Source organism: Phoenix dactylifera, chromosome 11 (genome assembly GCF_051530095.1).
Source record: "Phoenix dactylifera cultivar Ajwa chromosome 11, Ajwa_hap1_PhDact_Kaust_v1.1, whole genome shotgun sequence".
Taxonomy (NCBI): Eukaryota; Viridiplantae; Streptophyta; class Magnoliopsida; order Arecales; family Arecaceae; genus Phoenix; species Phoenix dactylifera.
This window is the reverse complement of record NC_143200.1, coordinates 15,337,840-15,363,302: the sequence shown is the minus strand read 5'-3', so window position 1 is coordinate 15,363,302 and position 25,463 is coordinate 15,337,840. Positions and strand designations below refer to the sequence as shown.

The following is a 25,463-nucleotide window of genomic DNA, read 5'->3' as shown; positions in this document are numbered from 1 at the left end:
TGAAGTTAAAATTTAATGAAGAACATGAGAAGACATATTTTGCTTTTCTAATAGTTAAATGCTAGGAAGCATAGGAATGGCTTTTGTACCATACATAGGACAATTTTGAAAGAAGGGCTATAATGCTTAAATTAAAACCATTAGTTCACTGATGAACAATAGAAACTACTCACCAAAGGTTATACAACTAACTTCATTATTAATTTTATCATAAAATAAATTAGCATAGAAAATAATAGCTATTAATTGACTGATTTTAGGATATTTGAGATGTACAATATCTTTTTGTTTATAGATATGAACAAGCATGGACTATATTTTCTTAAACGTTTGTTTTTTTTTTTTTTTGATATGACATGGAAAGTATTGTACCACATCAATGTGCATGACTGCACGACAGTGGTATAATTGATTTATAATTTGATGTAAGGAGATATTTTATATTCTATCCATCCATTTGTAATATTGTCTAAAAAAATAGAAACTAATGTCATTAAAATATTGTACATAAGCTATGTATTTCAAAACTTGTACCATCCTTATTATTTTATTTATGGCCATTTAAGTTACACCACCATTACATTTATAGCACAAAATAAATTAATTTATAAGTGAAGATATTTAAATCAAAGATATTTTAATTAATTATATGGGTATGATTTATTTTTATACATTTCCTTTGAAGAAACAAAAAAAAAAAAAAAAAAAAAAAAAAAAAAAAAAAAAAAAAAAAAAACTAAATGGTAAGCTAGTAAAAGCAAAAATAAAGACCTGCATTCCGCCTCGCCACCTTTCCTCCTGCACACGAGGGTAGGGTGTACCTGTACAAAACAGACACGCAATACTATCTTCCAGCCACTCGCATACAAACATAAATGCGGATCAACATCTGCCGTCCATTCTCCCCGTCACGCGCATGTCATCTCCTTTCAGCGTGAGGGAATACATGGACCGGTTGGATTAATTTTAAATATGAAATTGGCGGAGGATATTGCACCCGCATAGAACTTTCTATGCTACCCTATAGAACAAAAGTTAGCTTATTCTGTGCGAGAACCCTTAAAAATATCAAGACAATTCTGTTCATCGCTCCGCCCTCCGCTGCTCCCTCCTCCCCGGTCCGCTCGCCGGTCACCGTACTTCCCTCCCCCGCCCCGGCTTGGCCCTGTCTTTCCCTCCACCTCTGATACTCTCACTGGTATGCACTGTGATGTCATCCTTAGAGAAAATAGACAGGATTATGTGCTCGGGGTTTAGTTGTTAGTTGGATTTTTACCGAATTTAGCTAGGACCCTCTGAGACTTCCAGTATTTCTCTTGTTGTCGTTTTCTAAACAAAATTCATTTTCCAATGTATTGGATTTTCCCCTCGGCTCCTTGCTGCCTGAGATCAGGGTGTCTGATAGGCCAAGTTGCATACTTGCATGATTTTTTAAAGTTGGTTTCTTTAAATATTAAGCTCGTTTTTCTGGTTTCATATGGCATGAATATATTTAAATCGAGTTCAAGATTGGGTCTTTTCTTTTATTTCAGGTGATTTCTTCCAGCATAGGTATCTTGAGACTGAGTTCCAAATTTAATCTTTTTAATTCGCATGGTGATTTGATATGGCGTTGGTATCTTCAAATATGATTAAAAATTCGATCTTTTTGTTATGTGAGGAATGAGTCACGGTGATACTCTTGTAGTTGTTGCGGTGTTCTAATGGCTACACTTGGAGAGACTGCTGCTACTGAATTCCTGCGGCAGCAAGCTTGCTTGATTAACGGAGTAGCCACCCACAATCCCAGTCCTTACATCATGTTATACTTGTATGTTAATTGTTCTGCAATATCTTCTTTATATATTCCAGGGGTCAAGGAGGCCTCATGTTCTTCTGCATACAAGTTCTCGTCATGTGACTCGGAGCAGCTTTGTCCACCAAAGTCATCCTGGATTGGCTATTGGAAGAAGTAACACCAAGGTTCCCACTTTTGCTGAACACGAGAGCAGTGGTTTCTAGAGGCTTGCAGAATGAAGTGGCTGAAGAATCTGATGCATTGGAACAGTCCTCTGAGATCGTGCACTTCCACCGGCCCCCCTGCTTCAAGACGATACTGCTGCAGAGCTCCTCAGGAAGGTCCAGGCAAAGATTTCTGGTCAGATCATCGATATAAAGACCAGGCAGTGCTTCAACATTGGATTGAGTGGTGCGCTACCAAGTGACAAGCTTACAATACTTGAGTGGCTTCTGCAGGAGACATATGAGCCTGAGAATTTACAGACAGAGAGCTTTCTAGAGGAGGAGGTCTGCAAAGGTGAATTTGGTGTATTAGTTGAGGTTGGTCCGTTCATGTCCTTTACTACAGCATGGTCAGCAAATACTGTATCAATTTGCCAAGCTTGCTCCTTGACAGAAGTAACACGCATGGAGAGGTCAAGAAGATATCTTCTGTATCTCAAGGCTGGGAGCAATCCATTAATGAGGGCCAAATTAATGAGTTTGCAGCTATGGTTCATGATAGAATGACAGAGTGTATTTATCCCCACAAGCTCATATCGTTTAGGACTAATGCAGTTCCAGTCACTGTTGGTGTGGTTCCTGTCATTGAAAGGGGAAGGGAGGCATTGGAAGAAATAAATTTGAAAATGGGTCTTGCATTTGATGAACAGGATCTTCAGTATTACACAAGAATTTTTAGGGATGATGTTAAACGAAACCAAACAATTGTTGAACTTTATGATATTGCGCAGTCCAATAGTGAGCACAGCAGGCACTGGTTTTTCAATGGGAAACTTGTTATAGATGGGGAACGGATGAGCTGGACATTGATGCAGATTGTGAAAGGCACTTTGAAGGCATATCCAAACAATTCTGTCATTGGCTTCAAGGACAACTCAAGTGCAATTAAGGGATTCCAACTAAATCAGTTGCGCCCAGCATCACCTGGCTCAACATGAGATCCTTATCCAACTTAAGTCATGAACTTGATGTCTTGTTCACAGCAGAGACACATAATTTTCCTTGTGCTCTGGCTCCTTATCCTGGTGCGGAGACAGGTGCTGGAGGTCGCATTAGGGACACACATGCAACTGGAAGGGGTTCCTTCATTGTAGCTTCTTCAACTGGATACTGTGTTGGCAACCTTCACATTGAGGGCGCATATGCTCCCTGGGAAGATTCAAATTTCACATATCCATCAAATTTAGCTCCTCTTCTACAGTTATTAATAGACGCGAACGATGGTGCATCTGACTATGGGAACAAGTTTGGAGAACCTCTGATTCAGGGCTTCATGAGAACTTTTGGGATGAGGCTCCCAAATGGAGAGCGGCATGGATGGCTGAAGCCTATTATGTTCAGTGGAGGGATTGGGAAGGTCGATCATGCTCACATATTAAAGGCAGAGCCAGAAGTAGGGATGCTAGTTGTGAAGATTGGAGGTCCAGCATACCGGATTGGTATGGGAGGCCGTGCAGCTTCGAGCATGGTCAGTGGGCAGAATGATGCAGAACTAGATTTCAATGCTGTACAGCGAGGAGATGCTGAGATGGCATAGAAGCTGTATTGTGTGATCCGTGCTTGTGCTGAAATGGGAGAAAATAACCCTATCATCAGTATCCATGATCAGGGAGCTGGGGGGAATTGTAGCATTGTGAACGAAATAATCTATCCTAAAGGAGCTGAAATCGACATCCATGCTATAGTAGTTGGTGATCAGACCATGTCAGTTTTAGAGATATGGGGTGCTGAGTACCAGAACGGGATGCATTGTTAGTGAAACCTGAGAGTCGGAGCTAGCTATAATCATTATGTGAAAGGGAAAGAGTGTCTATTGCCAGTCATCGGTACCATCAGTGGCAGTGGTCGCATGGTCTTAATTGACAGCTCAGCTATCGAGCATTGTAAATCAAATGGACACCTCCTACAGAGGATCTTGAAAGGGAAAAAGTACTTGGTGACATGCCTTAGAAGTGCTTTGAGTTTTAGCGGATGGCTTTGGTATGAGAGCCACTTGACATTGCCCTTGGCACCACACTAATGTTGAAATCATACTTGTCCCAAAAGCGGATGAGGTAGATTTATTTATATATTTTAATTTTCTTACACTTCTCCTTACATGTGGGCCGGACTTTTCTTTTAATGGGTGAGCCCAACATGTGAAATTTTTTAATAATGGGGTTGAAGAGTGTGGAGACAGGATTCAAACTCAGGACCTCTGCTCTAATACCATGTTAAAATCACCACTTGTTCTAAAAGCTTAAACTGATAGGATGAAGTAGATTTATTTATATATTTTATATTTTCTTACAACTAATGGAGACTCTAAAGAGAGTATTGCCACTTCTATCAGTTTGTTCCAAACGCTTCCTGACAGCAAAAGTTGACAGGTGTGTAACAGGTCTTGTGGCACAACAGCAAACGGTGGGGCCTCTCCAACTTCCGCTGTCTGATGTTTCTGTTTTTGCCCAGACATACACAGACTTGACTGGTGGTGCTTGTGCAATTGGGGAGCAGCCAATCAAGGGTTTACTGAAGCCGAAATCTATGGCAAAACTGGCTGTTGGGGAAGCCTTGACCAATCTAGTCTGGGCCAAAGTCGCATCTCTCAGTGATGTCAAAGCTAGTGGTAACTGGATGTATGCTGCAAAGCTTGATGGAGAAGGAGCAGCAATGTATGATGCTGCAGTTGCGTTCTCAGAGTCCATGATTGCATTGGGTATAGCAATAGATGGGGGAAAGGACAGTCTTTCTATGGCAGCTCATGCAGGTGGTGAGGTTGTCAAGGCTCCTGGAAATTTGGCTATCAGTGCCTATGTCGGGAGATAATAACATTGACAGTGACTCCAGATTTGAAGCTTGGAAATGATGGTGTTCTGATGCACATTGATCTAGCTAAAGGGAAGCGTCGTTTAGGTGGCTCTGCTCTTGCCGAGGCTTTTGACCAAGTTGGTGATGAGTGCCCTGACCTTGATGATGTCCCTTACTCAAAGAAGGTTTTCCAGACCATTCAAGAGCTTCTTAGTGAAAGACTAATTTCTGCTGGTCATGACTCAGTGATGGTGGGCTTATAATTTGTGTTCTTGTAATGACATTTGCTGGAAATTTGGTGTGCAATTGAACTTGAATTCCCGGGGTAATAATCTTCTCGAAGTACTCTTTGTAGAAGAGCTTGGCCTTATTATTGAGCTCGGCTTGCAGAACATTGATAGTGTCAGGTGGAAACTTGAAGCAGCAGGCATTTCTGGCGAGATCATTGGAGAAGTTACTCCATCACCTGTGATTGAGTTGTCTGTTGATGGAATACTGCAGCTGAAGGAGGCAACATCTTACCTTAGAGACTTATGGGAGAAGACTAGCTTTCAGCTTGAGGGGCTCCAAAGGTTAGCTTCTTCTGTCAGACTTGAGAAAGAAGGCTTAAAAAACAGTGAGGCACCTTCATGGACACTGTCTTTTACTCCCAGCTTCACAGATGAGAAGGTAATGGCTGCAAGTTTGAAACCAAAGGTAGCTATCATTCGCGAGGAAGGGAGTAATGGGGATAGGGAAATGTCAGCAGCATTCTATGCTGCAGGATTTGAACCCTGGGATGTTACAATGTCCGACCTTCTGAGAGGGCAAGTATCTTTAAATGAGTTTCATGGGATTGCATTTGTTGGCGGTTTCAGCTATTCTGATGTTCTGGATTCTGCTAAAGGATGGTCAGCATTGATAAGGTTCAACCAGCCTCTTTTAGGGCAATTTCAAGAGTTCTACTATGATGGCACGGTTCGCTTGACCGGCTTGACCCGAGCTTTGGCCCATCCCATGTTTCAAAAAGAAGAAGAAGAAGAAGAATTTCAGCACGTGCTGTGCACATGCTTGGAGGGAAGAGACTCCCGATCGGAGTCTTCTTCCTCTCCGAAAAGGTCGGCTGGAATCCGGCTCTATTTAGAGCCCTCCCCAGTCCCTCTTTCGCTCACTGGAGATTGCAGCCGAGATCAGAGCCCACTGCCAGAGATTTTCCTCATTTTCCTCTTTGAACGCCGGTCGTCCATCGCACCGTTGTTGCGACCAAATGCTGCCAGAACCAGGTGAGAACCCAATCTCCTTTGAGCCACTCCTCTCCTCTTCCTTTTGGATCCTTTGAGAGTCTTGATTCTGGCTGGTGATCGTCGAATTTTTGGGCGGAGAGAGATGCTCTGCATTTCCTTTTTTTTCGGCGCATCTTTTTCTTTTCTGGGCCATCGACGTTGCTACCTCTTGACATCGGACCTGTTAGATTTTTATTAAATAATGATTAAAAGTTTTCATACTTAAAATATATATATTATGTATATGGGTTAAGAAGGGAGTGTGGTGTGGATGGTTGGTGTGTCGGTTTGAGGTGCATGAGGTTGTTGGTTCGAATCTCTCTTCCCTCCTTTTTAAAATTCTCATATGGAGGATTTATTTACGTGAAGGAGAGGCAGTTTGGTTATGTTGCTCGGTTCTCTGTGCCTGTGCTCGTCCGACCCGAGGGGCCCTGCTCGTCCGAGGTTCCTTGCGCCTCACAGGCCCTGCTCGTCCGAGGTTCCTTGCGCCTATGCGACCAGAAGTTTGTTGCGCCTGTGCTCGTCCGACCCACCTCGTGCATGTACTCGTCCGAAGCACGAAGAGCCGAGGTCGGACCACAAGTGCAGTGAGCCAAGAGGTGTGTGGCGAAGAGCCACGTCGTTTCCTCGCTTGCATCTCTTCGCAACCGACCTCGCATCCGCTGACCCTACTCCCAGTGTTATTTTCAAACTTTATTACTAGTTTTGACCGTTGGACCGGTTTTTGGTCGCGTTTGTCCCGAAGAAGTCTATAAATAGACCTCTTTGAATTAGACAGAAGATACAATCGAAAGCAGAGAACTTCTATTCTCCCTTTCTGCTATTTTTCTTTCAATCAACGGGCTTGCTGCATACTGATTCTGGGTTCGAAGGCTTCTATGATCCGTGCAAATCATTGAGGCAGAAGGAACAGTGCGAGAGGCTGTTGTATCTCAGGAGTAGAATACCATCCAAGCCTAGTGCACTGTAAGGCGGCGAAATCTACTTCAAGGAAAGTGACCAACATATCACGCCTCAGCATCTCGGGTTCCATTTTTTCACTTTCTCTATTTATTTTCTCTAAGCCTATTTCTGCCTATTATTTGTTGAAGTAGAGTATTTTAGATTTAAAATTTTCTGGGACAGTTTATTCCCAACATTCTTGAAGTAGATTTTCCTACATATAATAGGCTAGTACTTAGAGTTACCCCAATGGCCAATGCAAGTGACCCGGTTTCTCCTGAAAAATTTAATGGAAATAACTTTAAGCGTTGGAGACAGAAGATGGAAATCTTCTTAACCACACTTGGGTTATTTTCCATAATTTTTGACTCTCCTCCAAATGAGGAAGAGAATGAACCGGCTAGAACTTATAATTTGGAGGAATTTAAGAAGAAAGACTACCTGTGTAGGGGAAGGATTCTGTCCTATCTTACTGATCCCCTTTTTGATGTCTACTGCACTTTTAAAACCTCCAAGGAGATTTGGGATGATTTTAATAAGAAATATGGTATCCAAGATGCCGGAATGGACAAGTATGCTGCTAGTCAATTCCTGTCTTATAAGATGGTTGACACCAAGCCCGTAGTTGACCAAGCCCATGAGTTAACAGTGATTTATCATGAATTAGGCTTAAGGGGAATGGGTATAACTGAGAGCCTTCAAGTTGCTTGTACCATTGACAAACTCCCATCTTCTTGGAAAGACTTTGGATTATCCCTGAAACATAAAACCGAGGATATGACAATGAAAACTCTATTGTCTGCCATTAGGATCCAAGAACAACACCTTGAGAAAGATAATGAACAACTCATGAATCCTGAGCTTCTAACCAAGGTGAACTTTGTAGAAGGCCAGAATAAGACCCATAAGTTCAAGAACTCCAAGTTTGACAAGAGTGGACCTAGAAACAAAGAAAAACCTATGAAGCCAAAACACCATATCAATAAGAATGATCGAAATCCGATTTGCTACAACTGTGGGAAACTTGGTCATATGGTTTGAGTATGCCGGATGAAGAGGAAGAATTATCAGAACTATGAATATGTGCCTTCTCAACCTGCAAATCCACAAACCAACATGGTGCTATCCAGTACTGGTCCTACTAGTACTGATGATCGGTATGTAACTTTAAGTCCAGAATTAAATTTGGCAATTTGCTCTACCGATTGGTTAGTGGATACAGGTGCGAATGTTCATATGTGTACTGATCATACCCTTTTTACTACTTATTAGGTCCGGAGCGGCCTAACAGTAACTATGGGGAACTCCACCTTAGCACGAGTGCTTGGAACTGGAAAAGTACTTCTAAGGCTTACGTCTGGGAATGTGCTTACACTATTTAATGTGTACCATGTGCCCGATGGAAGGAGGAATCTGATCAGTGGATCTCTTCTAAATAGGAGTGGTTATTCTTTGTTATTTTAATCTAAGAAAGTGATTATAACAAAGAATGGAACATTTGTAGGCAAAGGCTATGAGTGTGATGGCTTGTATGTAATAAATAATGTATCTTTGGATTTTTCTTCTGATAACAATAATAAAATTGTGCTTTCAATATGTTCTTCATCTCTTTGACATGCTAGATTAGGACATGTGAATAATAATACTATTAAAAGAATGATTAGCTCTGGTTTATTGCCTAATGTTTCATTAAATGAAAAGAAAAGGTGCCAAATTTGTGTTCAATCTAAACAACCTAGAAAACCATTTAAAATGGTAAATAGAAATTCAACTTTATTAGAATTAATACATTCAGATGTATGTGATCTAAATGGAACTTTGACTAAAGGGGGTAGAAGGTATTTCATTACCTTCATAGATGATTATTCTAAGTATTGTCAAGTTTATTTAATGAAATCTAAAGATGAAGCATTTGAGATGTTTAAGACTTATAAATCTTTAGTAGAAAATCAACTTGACAAGAGAATAAAGATTCTCAGGTCAGATAAAGGAGGAGAATACACCTCTAATGACTTGAATGAATTCTGTAGAGTTAATGGAATTCTACATGAAGTTACACCTCCCTATTCACCTCAGTCTAATGGAGTGGCTGAAAGGAAAAATAGGACTCTGCAAGATATGGTAAAATCTTTGCTTGCCAACTCAGGTTTACCTGAGGTTTGGTGGGGGGAAGCAATGCTTACTGCATGTTTCCTACTCAATAGGGTTCCATTTAAAGGTTCTAATGAATCTCCTTATGAACTTTGGAAAGGAAGAAAACCTAACCTAAACTTTCTAAAAGTGTGGGGTTGTTTGGCTAAGGTTAATATTCCTTTAATCAAGAAAAGAAAATTAGGACCTAATACTTTTGATGCTGTGTTTCTTGGTTATTCTCTTAATAGTGTTACTTATAGGTTCTTAGCCATTAGTTCTGATATTAATGGCATAGATAAGAATACTATAATTGAATCTAAAGATGCTTCTTTCTTTGAAGACATTTTTTTCATTTAAGGATAAAATAGAAAATCATGTAATAGATAGATCTAATGATGCATCTTGTAGTTCGCCATCTAATTCTCTAATTATTCCTAATAATGAAAATGAAAATGAACTTAATGATATTAATGAACTTGGTAAAGGAAAAAGAATTAGAAAAAAGAAAGATTTTGGATCTGATTTCTATACTTTTATGGTTGAAGATGATCCTAAAACTTATAAAGATGCTATGAACTCATTAGATTCTATGTTTTGGAAGGAAGCTATTAATAGTGAAATGAATTCACTTATGACTAATAAAACATGGTTTTTAACTGACTTACCACCTGGTAGTAAGGCTATAGGTTGTAAATGGATATTTAAGAAGAAATTAAGATCTGATGGTTCTATTGAAAAATATAAAGTAAGATTAGTTGCTAAGGGCTTTTCTCAGAAGGAGGGTATTGACTACTTTGATACATATTCTCCTGTGACTAGGATAACCACAATTCGTACTTTAATTGCACTGGCTTCAATCCATAATTTGATAATTCATCAAATGGATGTCAAGACTGCCTTCCTTCATGGTGATTTAGAGGAAGAGATCTATATGGATCAGCCAGATGGATATGTGGCTCAAGGACAGGAAAGAAAAGTTTGTAGGTTAGTCAAATCCCTCTATGGTTTAAAACAAGCTCCTAAGCAATGGCATAGGAAATTTGATAAAATAATTGTTTCTTATGGCTTTAAAGCAAATGAATCAGATAAGTGCTTATATTCTAAGTTAGAAAATGATTCATGTATTATCTTGTATTTATATGTTGATGATATTTTAATTTTTGGTACTGATATGAATATGGTGACTGATATCAAAATTTTCTTGTCTAATAATTTTGATATGAAAGATTTAGGTCAGACAGAGGTAATTCTTAGTAACAGGATTACCAGAATACCTGATGGTATAATTTTTGATCAATCACAATATATTGAGAAAATATTGAAGAAATTTGATAAGTACAATTGTAAACCAGTAAGTACACCTTATGAGCATGGTTTGAACTTGAAGTGCAATAAAGGTGATCTAGTGGCCCAAGAGAAATATGCTCAAATTATTGGGACACTGATGTATGTTGCAAATACAAGTAGACCTGACATTTCTTATGCTATAGGAAAGCTCAGTAGGTTTAATAGTTGCCCTAGTCTTAGTCACTGGGAAGCACTGGACAGAGTACTTAGATACTTGAGAGGTACCATGTATTATGGTTTACATTATTCAAGATTTTCCACAGTACTTAAAGGATACAGTGATGCTAGTTGGATCACTGATTCAGTGAACCGAAAAGGAACTAGTGGATACATATTCATGTTGGGTAGTGCAGCTGTTGCTTGGAGATCATCCAAACAAACTGTGATCACAAGATCCACTATGGAGGCTGAGATTGTAGCCTTAGATTCTGCAAGTCAAGAAGCAGAATGGTTTAAGAATCTTATGTCTGAAATACCTATTATGGAAAAGCCTATACCTGCTATCTCTTTGTTATGTGATAATGAAGCTGTAATTAATATTTGTAAAAATACTGAGTATAACAAGAGAAACAGAAGACACATTAGTGTGAGACATAAGACTATTAGATAGTTAATTAAAAATGGTATCATAACTTTGGAATTTGTTAGATCTAAAGATAACCTAGCAGATCCTTTAACTAAAGGACTGGCTAGAAGCAAAGTCATAGAAACATCAAAGGGGATGGGACTGAAACCCATAAGAAATCATTGACAATGGCAACCCAACCTATTCTGACTGGAGATCCCAAGACGAAAGGTTCAACGGGAAAAACAAGTTGTTTAATGATTAGTTAGCACTATTATAAAATGACTTTATGCCATTTGGTCTCTCCCTATGATATGAGTGCTAAACACAGCAGAGGTATACGGAAGAGTTTAAAACTCTGAATGAGTTCGAGTCTATGGCAAGGTGCTGTGCTGCGAGCACCCTTGGAGGACTCACCTATGTGAGTGTGACTATGTGGCTGCAGTTTATGGGGATAAGGGTATAACCCCTAGAGCACTCATGAAATTGAGATATTGGTGCATGAGGCCAGGAAAAGCACCACTTGTGATGAACCTAGTATTTGCATTTGTGATGGTTGAAGTATATAGAAATCTGAACCAAAGGATTTGGTTCAAAGCTTTTAGCTACCACTATACCTTTCAGATGAAAATATACTTTTACTAGGTAAAGATTCAAAGCCGCAAGCTACCTTTATTGAAGTCATGACATAAACAAGCCCGGTTTGACTATTTTTATTTTATAAAGTTTTGAAAACATTTTAATCAGGTGGGGGAATGTTAGATTTTTATTAAATAATGATTAAAAGTTTTCATACTTAAAATATATATATTATGTATATGGGTTAAGAAGGGAGTGTGGTGTGGATGGTTGGTGTGTCGGTTTGAGGTGCATGAGGTTGTTGGTTCGAATCTCTCTTCCCTCCTTTTTAAAATTCTCATATGGAGGATTTATTTACGTGAAGGAGAGGCAGCTTGGTTATGTTGCTCGGTTCTCTGTGCCTGTGCTCGTCCGACCCGAGGGGCCCTGCTTGTCCGAGGTTCCTTGCGCCTCACAGGCCCTGCTCGTCCGAGGTTCCTTGCGCCTATGCGACCAGAAGTTCGTTGCGCCTGTGCTCGTCCGACCCACCTCGTGCACGTACTCGTCCGAAGCACGAAGAGCCGAGGTCGGACCATAAGTGCAATGAGCCAAGAGGTGTGTGGCGAAGAGCCACGTCGTTTCCTCGCTTGCATCTCTTCGCAACCGACCTCGCATCCACTGACCCTACTCCTAGTGTTATTTTCAAACTTTATTACCAGTTTTGACCGTTGGACCGGTTTTTGGTCGCGTCTGTCCCGAAGAAGTCTATAAATAGACCTCTTCGAATTAGACAGAAGATACAATCGAAAGCAGAGAACTTCTATTCTCCCTTTCTGCTATTTTTCTATCAATCAACGAGCTTGCTGCATACTGATTCTGGGTTCGAAGGCTTCTTTGATCCGTGCAAATCATTGAGGCAGAAGGAACAGTGCGAGAGGCTGTTGTATCTCAGGAGTAGAACGCCATCCAAGCCTAGTACACTGTAAGGCGGCGAAATCTACTTCAAGGAAAGTGACCAACATATCACGCCTCAGCATCTCGGATTCCATTTTTCCACTTTCTCTATTTATTTTCTCTAAGCCTATTTCTGCCTATTATTTGTTGAAGTAGAGTATTTTAGATTTAAAATTTTTTGGGACAGTTTATTCCCAACAGGACCTCCAGTTAAGTTCCACGGCCTCCCTACTCTCTTCCCTGGCGGAGCCATGATCGCCAATGAGCGGCCGCCGCCACTGATAGTCCACCACCTCCAGCTACCGTCCACTCCGTTCCTTCCCTGTTTAGCAAGAAAGAAAAAACAGAAAGAAAGAAGAGAAGAAGAAGAGGAGGAGAGAGAGAGAGCCATCCCTCTTTTGTTTCTCTCTCTTGTTTTCTCTCTTCCTTCTCTCTCACCTCCCTATTTCTCTCTCTAAGAAGACCTATGGATCTATGAATCGAGTCCTATCTTTCTATCTTATGGACACGAATTGACCGATGCAAAGGGTTATGATTTACCCTGGTGCCCGGGCAGCTTGCCAGACCAATCACCCCAGTCCTGTTAAGTGCCTATGAAACCCAGTATTGATGAACCCTATTAACTGACTTTGACCCAACTTAGTCCTTGCCCCATGATTCATTGATCGTGTTGCTTAGACCGGATCTAACCGGGCCACCATTATCCGACCAACCGTTTCTTTTGTCTTGTTATTTCAATACCATTAAAGTTATTGAACGGGAGTTAATCTTACTCTTAATATCTTTAATAGATTTAGCTGGTTTGCTTAGTGAAGTTTGAAAGTCTAAGATGAAAGAGGTAAGTAACCCTAACACTCCTTATTAGTTTTCAAATTTTTACTTATTTTTTGGTATTATGAAAATCCAAAAATAGTATTAAATATTGACGGTATCATGTTTTCTTAAAATCAAGAATTAAGCATATGATATTATGAAACTCAAGATTTATTACGAAATAATGGTTCCATGATTATTTTACCGTTATGCACTATTTATGAACTATGAATTCCATATTTATGAAATTTGTATTTTGTTTAAAAAAATTAATTTAATGATTATTCTACTATTAAAGGTTTAATTATGGACTACAAACTATATAGTCTTTTAACGATTTATTCTTGCATGATCTAAGATAATATGATTTAAGAAATTATGACTTAAGAAAATCTGTTTTAAGAAATAACTATGGGCTCTCAGAGGGCTATGTACGGCACTCGCCAGCGGGTTACATAGCTTGGTATACGGCCCTCGCCAGCGGGTTACGGTAACTTGGCATACGACCCGGCCAATGGGTTATGGTAGTTGGCATGATATTGATTACAGCCCAGCGACGGGTAGAGATGTTTTTTTTTTGGTAAGTGTGGGTGGGTAGAGATGTTTTTTTTTTTTTGGTAAGTGTGGGTGGAGATGTTTCACAACCCAAGTTCATCCACAATGAATCCGGTCGCTTTGAGTGTCGCTTTACAAGTGTCAGAATTGGAGACTCTCCAGCTATTATGTTCAAAGGAATGGAGGGCAGTTCATTGGGTGTTTGGGCAGCTCATGGGGAGGGGAGAGCATATTTCCCTGATGATGGCATCCTAGATCACGTCCTAAAGTCTAATCTGGCCCCTCTACGGTATTGCAACAATGCTGGCAGCATAACAGAGGTCTACCCTTTCAATCCAAATGGTTCTCCTCTGGGAATTGCAGCCCTTTGTTCTCCTGATGGGAGGCACCTTGCTATGATGCCCCATCCGGAGTGTTGCTTCATGATGTGGCAGTTCCCATGGTATCCAAAGGAATGGGAAATTAACAAGAAAGGCCCAAGTCCATGGTTACGGATGTTTCAGAATGCTCGTGAATGGTGCACTTAAAACAGGTACTTTGATTTATGTCTTCCCTTAGTGTTTTGTTATCTTATCTTTTTATATTTTGGCTAAATTTTCCTTTTCTCCATAATTTTCAGATCTCTAGTTGGTGACATTCATGTCACCATATTTTTGTATGAGCGATTGAGAAAACTGCTTAAGCCTTGGACTAGATTAAATTCTGTTCCTCATAAACGTTCTGCTTTTAATATCCCAGACTCTAATTGGTTGGAATTACAACTTTCTGCAGGGAACTCATCTTAGACATGGTATTGAGGCTGAGAACATTGGCGTCTGACTTCAAGCTCTTAAACTTCTTGCCGTGTATTCCTGTTCTGGTACTTGAGAAAGTGGGAGTTCACAGGAGATGTATGCCAAGGATACAACAGGAGGATTTTTTTTCATGGAAGAAAATCTTGTTTTTTCACTGGGTCCCCGACAAATATAGTCATGATAGATTTTGAATTCCTTTTTGTGAAACTTCTTATTAATCTATGTAGAAAAAGACAAGTTGACAGTTTTTCAGATGATTTGCTTCTGTTCTGTTTTTTCGTTTCTTGGAAGTAAGCCCAGGGGTTTCAGCAAAAGTATGAGCTTTGAGATACAATAACAGAAATATTTCCCAACAAGTTTTGCTGTTATTTCCTTTTCTGTATTCTGAACTCGAACATTTTAGAACATAAGAAAACAGCGTCTGATTAATTTTTGTCCTCATTGGCATTATTGTTGCTGCTTTTTTTTTTTTTGAATCTAACAGTTTCTTTCTTGTTCCTCAGATGGAACGGAACCTGTTTTCTTGAAAACAAATGGAGCTGACAAGAAGGTTACTTATGATTTTTCCATGATAGAAATGATCTTAGTTCTCAGAAAATCCCATTCCAATACAGTGAGAGATGCTTTATTATACCGAGTTCCTAGGAGAAGATTGAAATATGCAATGTATAATGATGGACAGACAGAATGTATTAGTCATGATGCTTAGTGAATGTTCAAGAGCTTATTTTATGCTTCTAAATATTATCTACTTATCTGTGGAACTGTGACAAGTTGAATTGAAGCTTAGAAAAGTCATCTTTTTTCTGTGATGAAGAAACAGCGTGTTGGATTGGTAATTTTACTTGACTTGAGAATTTTGGCAATATCATATAATTGGATGGATTCAACCGCAAAACTGTTACAGTATTTTCTAATATTGAAAATCTTCTAGTTGATCATGATAAATCTGTCCTAACAATTGAATTAATTGTTCTTAAGCAATAACTGTCAAAGCCTGTTCAGTAATATTGATTATTTATGGAATATACGTATATATTATATTATTGGTGTTATGTTTATCTCCCTCTCATGCTTGCTGATGTTAAATGCACTTGCACATCAATATATACAATTACTTGGATTGTTTCATTTGCTTTATTCTATTTTTCAACCTTTCCAAAAGTTTCGGAGGCTTTGACCAATATTTTGCATTTCCTCGAATTAGGTTCTTTCTCATGCAATGGATATTTATTTGCATGACACTCTGTAATGAATGCTAAACCCAAGAACCGTTTATGGAGCTGTTGTCAATATGTGAATACTTATCCTGAACAGCTATTGTAGTCTAGCCAGTGTATGAAATGATTATAAGTTTTGATTATCTATTTCATCCGATCATAAATAAAGATCTTTCTACTATGTGTGTCTTCAAGTACTAGTTATGAGGATCTCTTTCAAGCTTAGACAGTCTATTGTGTTAGTTTTTCTCCCACCTTTTTGTATTTCTACTTCTTTTTACTTTGTTTCATTTGTAATTTCAGTTAAAGCTTTTTCTGCAGTCATAAATGAAACATTTTAAAATAAAAACACTGGTCATGGCATATTGGTAGGAGAATGAAATTATTAGTAATAATCTTTAAGTTGATCTTGACTGCTATAGGTTAAGCATAATTATATGCAAAATTCCATGATGGCCATCAGGTGCTGTTTTGTTCAATTATGACCATGTAACTTTAAAATGGACGATAGTTGAGCTAAATTATTTGAATGCAGATTGTCTAATGGGTCACTACCATGAGAATGTGGGTTCTTCATGCTTAATATCAGGGCTGGTCGACTGGCTAAAAAGGCTAAGTATAGAGAACATGGTTGTATGCCTCATTGGATAATCATGCACAGTTGACTGAAGATGCCTGCATAAGGTGCAGTTTACCACATTATATTGTTGATATTTCTGTTTTTAGTGGGAGCAATAGGGGTATTTTTTGACTTACAATCAATTTTTTTGACTCACAAACAAATTTAGGGGGACAATATTTGTTCTATGAGATATTTTGAGAAAATATACAAGTTATGAACTGCCTTTAACTGAAACACTTGAATCTACCTTTATGTAACTGCAATGCAGAGTCGGAAAGTTCTGTTTGAGTTTGATATGAAATTTGGCACCTGATACTGTGGCTTTTGTTGGTAGAGACACTTACTTTTAACATGCATATGAATGGCTTCTCTCACTTGAGCCTAGACTGTGTCATTAATCAGATATTTGTCTGATCCGTTGAGAATTATTATATGAACTTCAATCCCGATTTGCCCTCCTCATTAAATGGAGCATGAAGATATCTTTATTTTGAGAATTGGGCATTATCTTCTTGTCTGGCATCCTTTCTCAACAATAATGCCATCACATGCTGGAGTATAATGGTGTTAGCTAGAGAAAGCATCATCATGATACAAAAAAGCTTGTGTATAATTATCATTAACTTCCATATCTTTTCAGTTTTGAGCTAGACCATCCTCGCATCCACCAATCTAATGAACCTTACTCCTCTTACATTCTATTGTGCTAGTGCCCGTTTTTGTTTTCCTCTTGCTTAATGATGTCTCTGTGCACCTAGTTGCATGTCATTTCTCATTCTTTCCTCTAGTGAGCACCCAAAACTCTTCCTTATAAGGGCAGGTTGTTTCCTTGGTTTTAGTTCACATAGGAAGGGTAGTTGTTGCTATCATTCTGCTTGAACCCCAACATAGTTTGTGGCATGCCACCTTTTTAGCTGTCTTTCCAATTTTCTTTAGTATAGAACAAGGTCTATCCTCCTATAGCCTTGGTACATGGCTGGTATGGACCCCAATAGGGCTATCTGAAACGCAATGTTATCTGGACTCTCAAATTTTGGGTTTTGGCCATATCAGACACTTCGACCCTTGGGACAATTGATGACACTCCTTGCTTGTTACCATCAAATCACAAAGCCATCATCATGATGCATCTACTTTTGTCACTTCTTTTTTAATGAACATAATGAGCATAAGTCTAGCTCTCTCTCTCTCTCTCTCTCTCTCTCTCTCTCTCTATATATATATATATATATATATATATATATGCATATTTACACATAGATATATATAATTGATATGTGTCCCTGTCAAATTTTTAGAAGATCTCTATGTTGGATTCTTCTTGGCACTTGGATACTTGACCCCCATGTCATGTGTCCAGCTAGCATTGCTGAAACATGGCTTTCCTTCTGAACATGTTAGTTTTGTTTGCTGTAAATAAGTGTCCTTGCAAATCTAAAGCTACCAACAAATCCCCTTCAGCTACAGACTTGGTCTACATTCTGAATACATACCTCTATTGTAATCATGACCAATTTCAATTACAATATTTAGAGATGATGCCTTTCCAAATGATTTCTAGCAATTAGGTTCCTGAGATAGGGCTGTTACAGTTTATTAGTAATATAAGTTGTACAAGGAAGAATTTGGGCTCTCTCTGTTTTAACTCTCCATGCAGGATGCAATTATCTAATTTTACAACACATATGGTTCATGTACTGCATCTTGCTAATATCAAGATATTTGTGGTAAAATGTTATATTCTATGGTGCACCCTTGTTTCCATTCTGCCTTCAGATGATTCATTATCAGACCTTTTTTTTTTTTGTTGATAGCTTGTAGGGATCACTTTCCTTTCTACATGATGAGAGATTCATACTCAGTTTTTTCTAAAGCTCATTATTTGTTTTTTCAGCATTCTTTTGTTAAACGGTCCTATGCCTCTCTGACTAAATCAGACCACCAAAATGAGATTAGGATTTTATAATGGTAAGCAATTATTATCAAAGTATAGTTTTTTTCTGTGTATTTTCTTCCTTCTTATCTTGAATATTCTTATTAGTTAATGTCTTACTTTTTAAATCCTTTCCTTGCAGATACATTGCAAGGGAACCCAAAAATTGATTTTCACAAGTATATGGTGCAAGCCTTTGAAGCTGATTTCAGGAAAGCTGCTGGTATAAGGTAATTTAAATTTAGTGTTTAGATCATTCATTGAGCATGGAGGTTAGTTTTTATTAGATCTAAGTTGGCATTTGTTGGGGAAAAATGGAGAAATATTACCTGAGATTGTGTAGAAATGGCCCCGAAATAGTCTTAATTAAGAAAGGTGGCAGAGTTGAGATGCGGACCAGGTGACTCCCTTGAGATGATACGTGCTGTTTCGGAATTTTTAGGTGCAGCAGATCACTAATTTTTGCATGCCATCCTTAGGATACAAGAAGCCTAGCCACTCAGCGGTATACCTTACAAGTTCGCACCACTTGTAAGGTGCAAAGCTCTTCAAATAGCACCTTCTTTACCAAAATAAAAATGCTTCACTATTGATGAAAAAAAATAGGAAAAATATTTGACACATGTCCAACTCGCATGATCATGGTTGTTGAAAGAGAAATCAAAGTCTCTTGGACTTTTCTCATGAACAGGTTTAGAAATATATTGATTCTTAAAATTTTGATAAACCATTACTTTGTTTGATGTCTATGATAAGATCTACAAGGCAGATCTCACCGGTGGATTGTTAGAAGAAGAGGGTGGAGAGAAAGAGAACAAGAGAGAGCGTGAGAAAGGTAGAGAGAGAGGGGGAGAGAGAGAGTACATAGAAAATTTTTGGGATTGTTATTCTTTTCTTCAATTGAAAACGATTACAACTTTTATAGAGGTCGGGCACCTCTATGCCAACTAGACTCCTACCTAACTAGGCTCTTATTATAATGAAAGACAACCAAATAAAAGACAACTAATTGACTAAATAAGAAGGACAAGTGGAGGTGGCCTAAATAAGAAGGACAACCAAATAAAGACAACTAATTGACTAATCCCGAACTAAGGCAATTAATCTCTAATTCTGTCCGAATAAGGAATCCGACGCCTCCTATGGTAGACGTGCACAAATGGAGGTGGGTGCAAATCTTGGCGTCTATCATTTTCTTGCCCTTCGAGACGAACCTTGTCCTCAAAGTTCCAATGAGAGAACTATAACTTGAGCTTGTCAAACTCTTCTCAAGTAGCATCTTTCTTGGGTAGGCCCATCCATTGAACGAGGGCCTCCTGCACATAGACCCCTTTCTTTTTAACCTAACGGAAGTCAGAGATCGCCATTGGCTCCAAAACCAGTTTTCCTTGTGGAGAGAACGTGGGCAACTGAGGAAGCGCTCTACCTGCGTCTCCTATTTGCTTCTTGAGCTGTGAGACATGGAAAATTGGGTGGATTTGGGAGTCATCCGGCAGCTTAAGCTTGTATGCCACTGATCCAATCCTCTCGATTACTTGGAATGGTCCATAAAAACGAGGTGTCAATTTCTTGTTAGCATGGATCTGTATTGAAGTCTGTTGATATGGTTGGAGCTTGAGGTAGACCCAATCTCACGCTAAACTCGAGCTCTCGACGATGCTTGTCCAATTGGACTTTCATCCTATTATGAGCAATCACTAAATTATCCTTAAGCAGTCGTAGGATTTCATCTCTAGCGGGCAACTCTTGATCAACCAGTGCTGCTGATGTGGAGCCCGATTCATAGCGGTGCACTGAAGGAGGTGGCCATCCAGTATGGCCTGCCATCATAATGTACACATCGACTCCTTGACATAGGAGTCGCTGGATCGAATGCAGGGTACCTGGCAGTATTGGTGCCTTCGAGTCGCCCTCCAACTGGTACCGACGCCCTGCACCTCAAACTGCATAGTGAGTTTCTCCCAATCACAAAGGACCGGTCCTAAGCTCCCAAGCCACTAAATGCCAAGGACGATGTCTGACCTTTGGAGACCCAAGGGATACATGTCAACCTAGAATAGGCACCCTTGAATTTGAACGTCTACAGCCTTGCAGACCTCCTTGCATGTTAAGCGGTTGCCATCAGCCACCATCACCGTGAAAGGTGTTGTGGGTGCGATCTTACAATGAAGCTTCTGAGCTAATTGATCATTCATGAAATTATGGATGCTACCGTTGTCTATCAGAATCAAAACCGGTCGAGCCTCTACCATCCTGGCTACTCACATCGTCTGAGGTGAGGTACATTCCGACAAGGCATGAATCGAGATCTCGGGGTGGTCAGGCAGATCCTGCTCTCCCTCCATAGTCATCTCTTCCTGCACCGACGCCTTCTCTTTTGTCTTCGATATTAGCAAAAATAATTGCTAAAACTTATAGACATGTTTCCGTACGAACTTCTCCTCACAGTTGTAACACTAGCCTTTCTCCCTACGAGCTTGCATATGTTCCCAAGTCAGGCGCCTGAGGCTAACACTTGTTGGAACCTGCGACGGGGCCATTGGGGGTGGGAGTCGGCTTGGCCCCACGCTCGGGGCCAGTCTGAGTGTTGGCAGGACCGGCGGCGGCTTCTACACTGGTGTAGGAAGTAGATCCTAACGAGGTGAGTTACATCTTACCCGAAAGATCTTGTCTTTCTGTAGTCATGCCAAACTTACTGCATGTGCGCCATCATCTTTGGCCGGAAAAGCTTAACCTCCAAACGAATATCCTTCCGAAGGTCGCCTATAAAACTTTCAAGAAGAGCCCCTTCTGGCTAGTCCTGAACCCGAGAAGCCAGCCGCTCGAACTGGCTTTGATAATCACGCACCGACCCCGTTTGTTGTAGTTTGGCGAGAGCTTTATCAAAGTTTTCATATTCAGATGGCCCATACAAATGCAGAGGGCTTGTGTGAACTGGCCAACTCGCTTGGGGATGCGTAGTCTCATACACTAGAACCATTGTAGGGCTTCATCATGGAGATGGAAGGAAGCCAACAGTACCTTCTCTGCATCTGGGGTGCCTTGTTAGCAGAAGAACTGCTTGGCCTTACATCCCGTCGGATCTTTATCCGTAAGTTTCCGAAAGTCCACCCGTGCGAGCCATGGTTGAATTGTTCCATTGTCACCCAACAGAATCCGTCGAGTCGAGCTCCCTGGAGACTGAGGAGGCGGACTCTCCCTGTCCTTCATGAGGAGAGCCACATTAGAGGTAAGGGTCTCTAGGTTAGCATTGATGGATTCGAAAGCGTTCGCATGTCGGCGTATGGTCATGTTGACGCTATGGAGCTCGACCTCTACCGTCGACACGCGATCTTCATTTGTAACTGAGCGTGTGGAAACCATGCTAGATGCCAATTAGATACTGTAGCGAATTGGCTACCGTAGTGACTCGACTACTGCAGCAAATCGGCTACTGTAGCTTTGATACCAAGTTGATAAGATCTGTAAGGCAGATCTCACCGGTGGATTGTTAGAAGAAGAGGGTGGAGAGAAAGAGAACAAGGGAGCGTGAGAAAGGGAGAGAGAGAGGGGGGAGAGAGAGAGTACATAGAAAAATTTCAGGATTGTTATTCCTTTCTTTAATGAAAATGATTACAACTCTTATAGAGGTCCGGTGCCTTTATGCCAACTAGACTCCTACCTAACTTGGCTCTTATTATAATAGAAAGACAACAAAATAAAAGACAACTAATTAACTAAATAAGAAGGACAAGTGGAGGTGGCCTAAATAAGGACAACCTGAATTAAGGCAATTAATTCAGGCAACTAATTAACTGATCCTGAATTAAGGCAATTAATTCCTAATTCCGTCCGAATAAGGTAGAAGTGCACAAATGGAGGTGGGTGCAAATCTTGGCGTCTATCAGTCTAAAATATAAATGTATGATTCATTTACTACTAATTTTATTTTCCCAGATCAAAAAAATTTTATGCTCAAAACTGGAATTTATAGATTCAATGTCACATTTAGTAAAAATTTATGATCCATATGAGGGAGAATAGTGAGGAAGGAGAACTAAAGATGAAATTTTTCTAGAGCGTTTGTAGATTCGGCCTTGCTCTATCTATAGGCTGATGGGGAGCATCTCAATTAGACAAGTTTTAATGTGTATTTTCTCAGATGTATAACTGACCAATAAATGAGATTTTAAAAATATAAAACTGAAATCATTATGAAAATATTTTCAAATTTGTAGCAGGCCAATGAATGAGATATAAAAACGGAATTATTCTACATTAATGGCTGAAATTTTCAAACTGAAGTCTGCCAACTTTAGTGTAATAATTGATACTAAATGGCTTATAAAGAACTCATCCATTTTTCATTTTTATAAAATATACCAACAGCATTTACCCTGCGGAGTCAGAGTAGCTCATTGAAGATCATGTTGCATTTTGTGTGATCAACCATGCATATATATGCAATCCTCATTAACTTCAATTTTTATTTCTTTCAGTTGGTATCTTTGGAACTTTGTAGTCATTTTCTTGTTGCTGAACGTTAATGTTATGCTCGACCTCAACCCCCTCAAATAACATCATTGATACTATAGTTCTTTTGTCTCCCAAATGAAGTTGCTACAACTTATGAATTGATGTTCTAATGTGTACTGATTATAGATTTGAAATATATATATATATATATATTTTGATTGCTTGGCTTTTGAATTTCACCGTGTGAAAAAGATGTCAGCCAGTTTTGTCTTTTGATTCGATGCATCACCTCTCTTGCTGGATGCAGCTAAATGATTATATGAGTGGATGATTAGTCAACTCTGCCAGAAGCATCATTTGTCCTATCCTTTAACAATCCAAATGAAGGCAAATAATTAGTCTAGCTTTTGGCAGACTATTCTCATATAACAGCTTATCAATTGGATGCTTTCAATTTGCTTCAAACATCAATAAATGGGGCTCAGAAGTTGTTCAAAATGTGACACTTCCTGGTTTTTACTGCTTGCCGTTTTTATTCAAGGTTTTGTCAGGGCATGTTCACTGTACACAGAAATATGCTTCTAGAATTATGGCTAATGCTTCTGCTATGTTTCAACAGAAAGTTTCTGCTCGTACTTTGGTGTCTGTATATCATATAATCTCATATTATATCATTTCATATATTTCACTGCGCAGCTTGGCTTGCATATTTTCGATGGCATTCACTCTTTTCATCATATTCCCTCATTTGATTGGAAGTATGCTTGTCTTTAATTAGTGTCTAGAGGTTGTATATCTAATGAACATCTATCTAGTGTGGTGTTATGCATGGTTAGTGGCTCTTCAGCAGGGCTGCTTAGTTTTAGAAATCTGAGCTTTCTCCTCGAACCAGAGTACAATGGACCTACAAAGTGGCCTTGACAACAATCAATTACTATTGCTACCAAAGTAGTGAAGCAAGACACATGCTTAGAGAAATGTTCTTATTAGTGAAAATGATGATGTCCTTTTATAATTTTCCCAGATGGAATATGCTAAGGCTTGTCATGGGCAAGTCACATTATTTACTTGAACATTATAACTGGATTATCTTTGATGTGCATAGGTGATATTCTTTTTTTTGGTTTTCCCCTGTAGGTCTTGAACACAAATTGTGCCAAACAACCTATACAACTTATTTAAAAATGTAAACGAAGTCCAACCATGACAATGCATTTACGACTTCTGAAGCAGTTACAAACATGGATCTTTATAGTGTTTCCTTGTGCATCAGTTTCTCTGGGTGCAATGAAATGTAGATTGATCCCTCAATTATAATGTTTCTTTGTGCATTCTGACAACTTTTTCTAGATGTGCTATGTGCTATTTATGAACTAACATTTGCATTGTTGGGCATAAATGCTAAATCTTGTTAAGATACTGACTAGTCTACCTGGCTATTGGCAGCTTCTTCTTTCTGTTGGCACGAAATTTGAGTGTCTTACTCAGCTCATGAGATTGCTGAAAACATTCTGCAATTGAAGGCAATATGGTACTTAAGGTATCAAATGATCACTTCTGGTTCCAGCTTATGGATCTTCCTGTACTTGGTTCGCTTCATACTCTTTCAAAATGCCTTGGAGATTTCATTTTGCTTCTGGATACTGGTAACCAACATGGAAAGAAAATAATTTTGCGTCATTCTTGAGCTTAATGCATGGAAAGCTGAGTTTTTATATCCACCAGAAAAAAGTATTGTAAGCCCTCAATTTCCATAAAAAAACCTTTCTTGAGGATATGATAAAACTAGATCTTTTTCGATCCAGATGTAAAAACATTTGTGCATAATTATTTGTCTGTTCTATTTCTAGTGCCGGGTCTAGGGTTTTTCTGCCAGTGTTAACAGGAGAACCTAGTAATCTGTTTCTAAACCTGTGCAGGGTTCAGGACACACACCGCTTTGTGTGTTTGTCCAATAAGTTGGTTGAGGTATTGGTTGCATTTCTTTCTTTTTGCTTTCAAGGAAAAATTAGCGGTAATCATTCAATTATTTCTTCCATTCTCCATAAAATGATGAAGAATGAGCATTACACACAGGGGCCTAGCAAGCAGAGCAACAAGCACTGTGCTGTAAAATATTGGCAGTTTCATGTGATTCATGAATTGCGGCTTTGTACTAAGACCACTAATGACTGAGAGGGCCCTTCTTTGTTACAGATGATAAAGTTGGAAAACTCTTGTTAGGAATAACGTTTGCTGCAGGTTGTGACACTTAACTATTGGCTAATGCCTGAACGGCCTTGGCCTAACATAATCTGAGTCTATCTACTGTTCGTCGGTCGCATGCATGGCATGAGAACTGCTGTTGATATTATAATCAGGGCGTAAGACATTGCTTAAATTAAGGTAGGTATTATCAACTAAAACTGATATATTCTTATATTAATAAAAGAAAAGAGATGCATCCTCTGCATTTTGGAGTCGTAGGTTGGGTTGGGTTTTCAGGTCAGGTTCCTGGGCATAGGCAGGTTGACTGTGGG

General features: G+C 39.3%; 1 pseudogene across 1 annotated transcript; it reads left to right on the top strand.

Moving 5' to 3' along the window:
• The first annotated feature begins 1,205 nt into the window (after positions 1–1,205).
• LOC103717457 (putative phosphoribosylformylglycinamidine synthase, chloroplastic/mitochondrial) lies at positions 1,206–24,793 on the top strand (annotated as a pseudogene). The gene is made up of 11 exons (XR_016397916.1): positions 1,206–1,769; positions 1,852–4,016; positions 4,293–6,053; positions 7,445–8,030; positions 8,268–8,439; positions 10,361–11,004; positions 13,950–14,452; positions 14,692–16,618; positions 18,451–18,524; positions 18,632–18,719; positions 24,391–24,793. The product of XR_016397916.1 is annotated as a putative phosphoribosylformylglycinamidine synthase, chloroplastic/mitochondrial (transcript).
• The last annotated feature ends 670 nt before the right edge of the window (positions 24,794–25,463 follow it).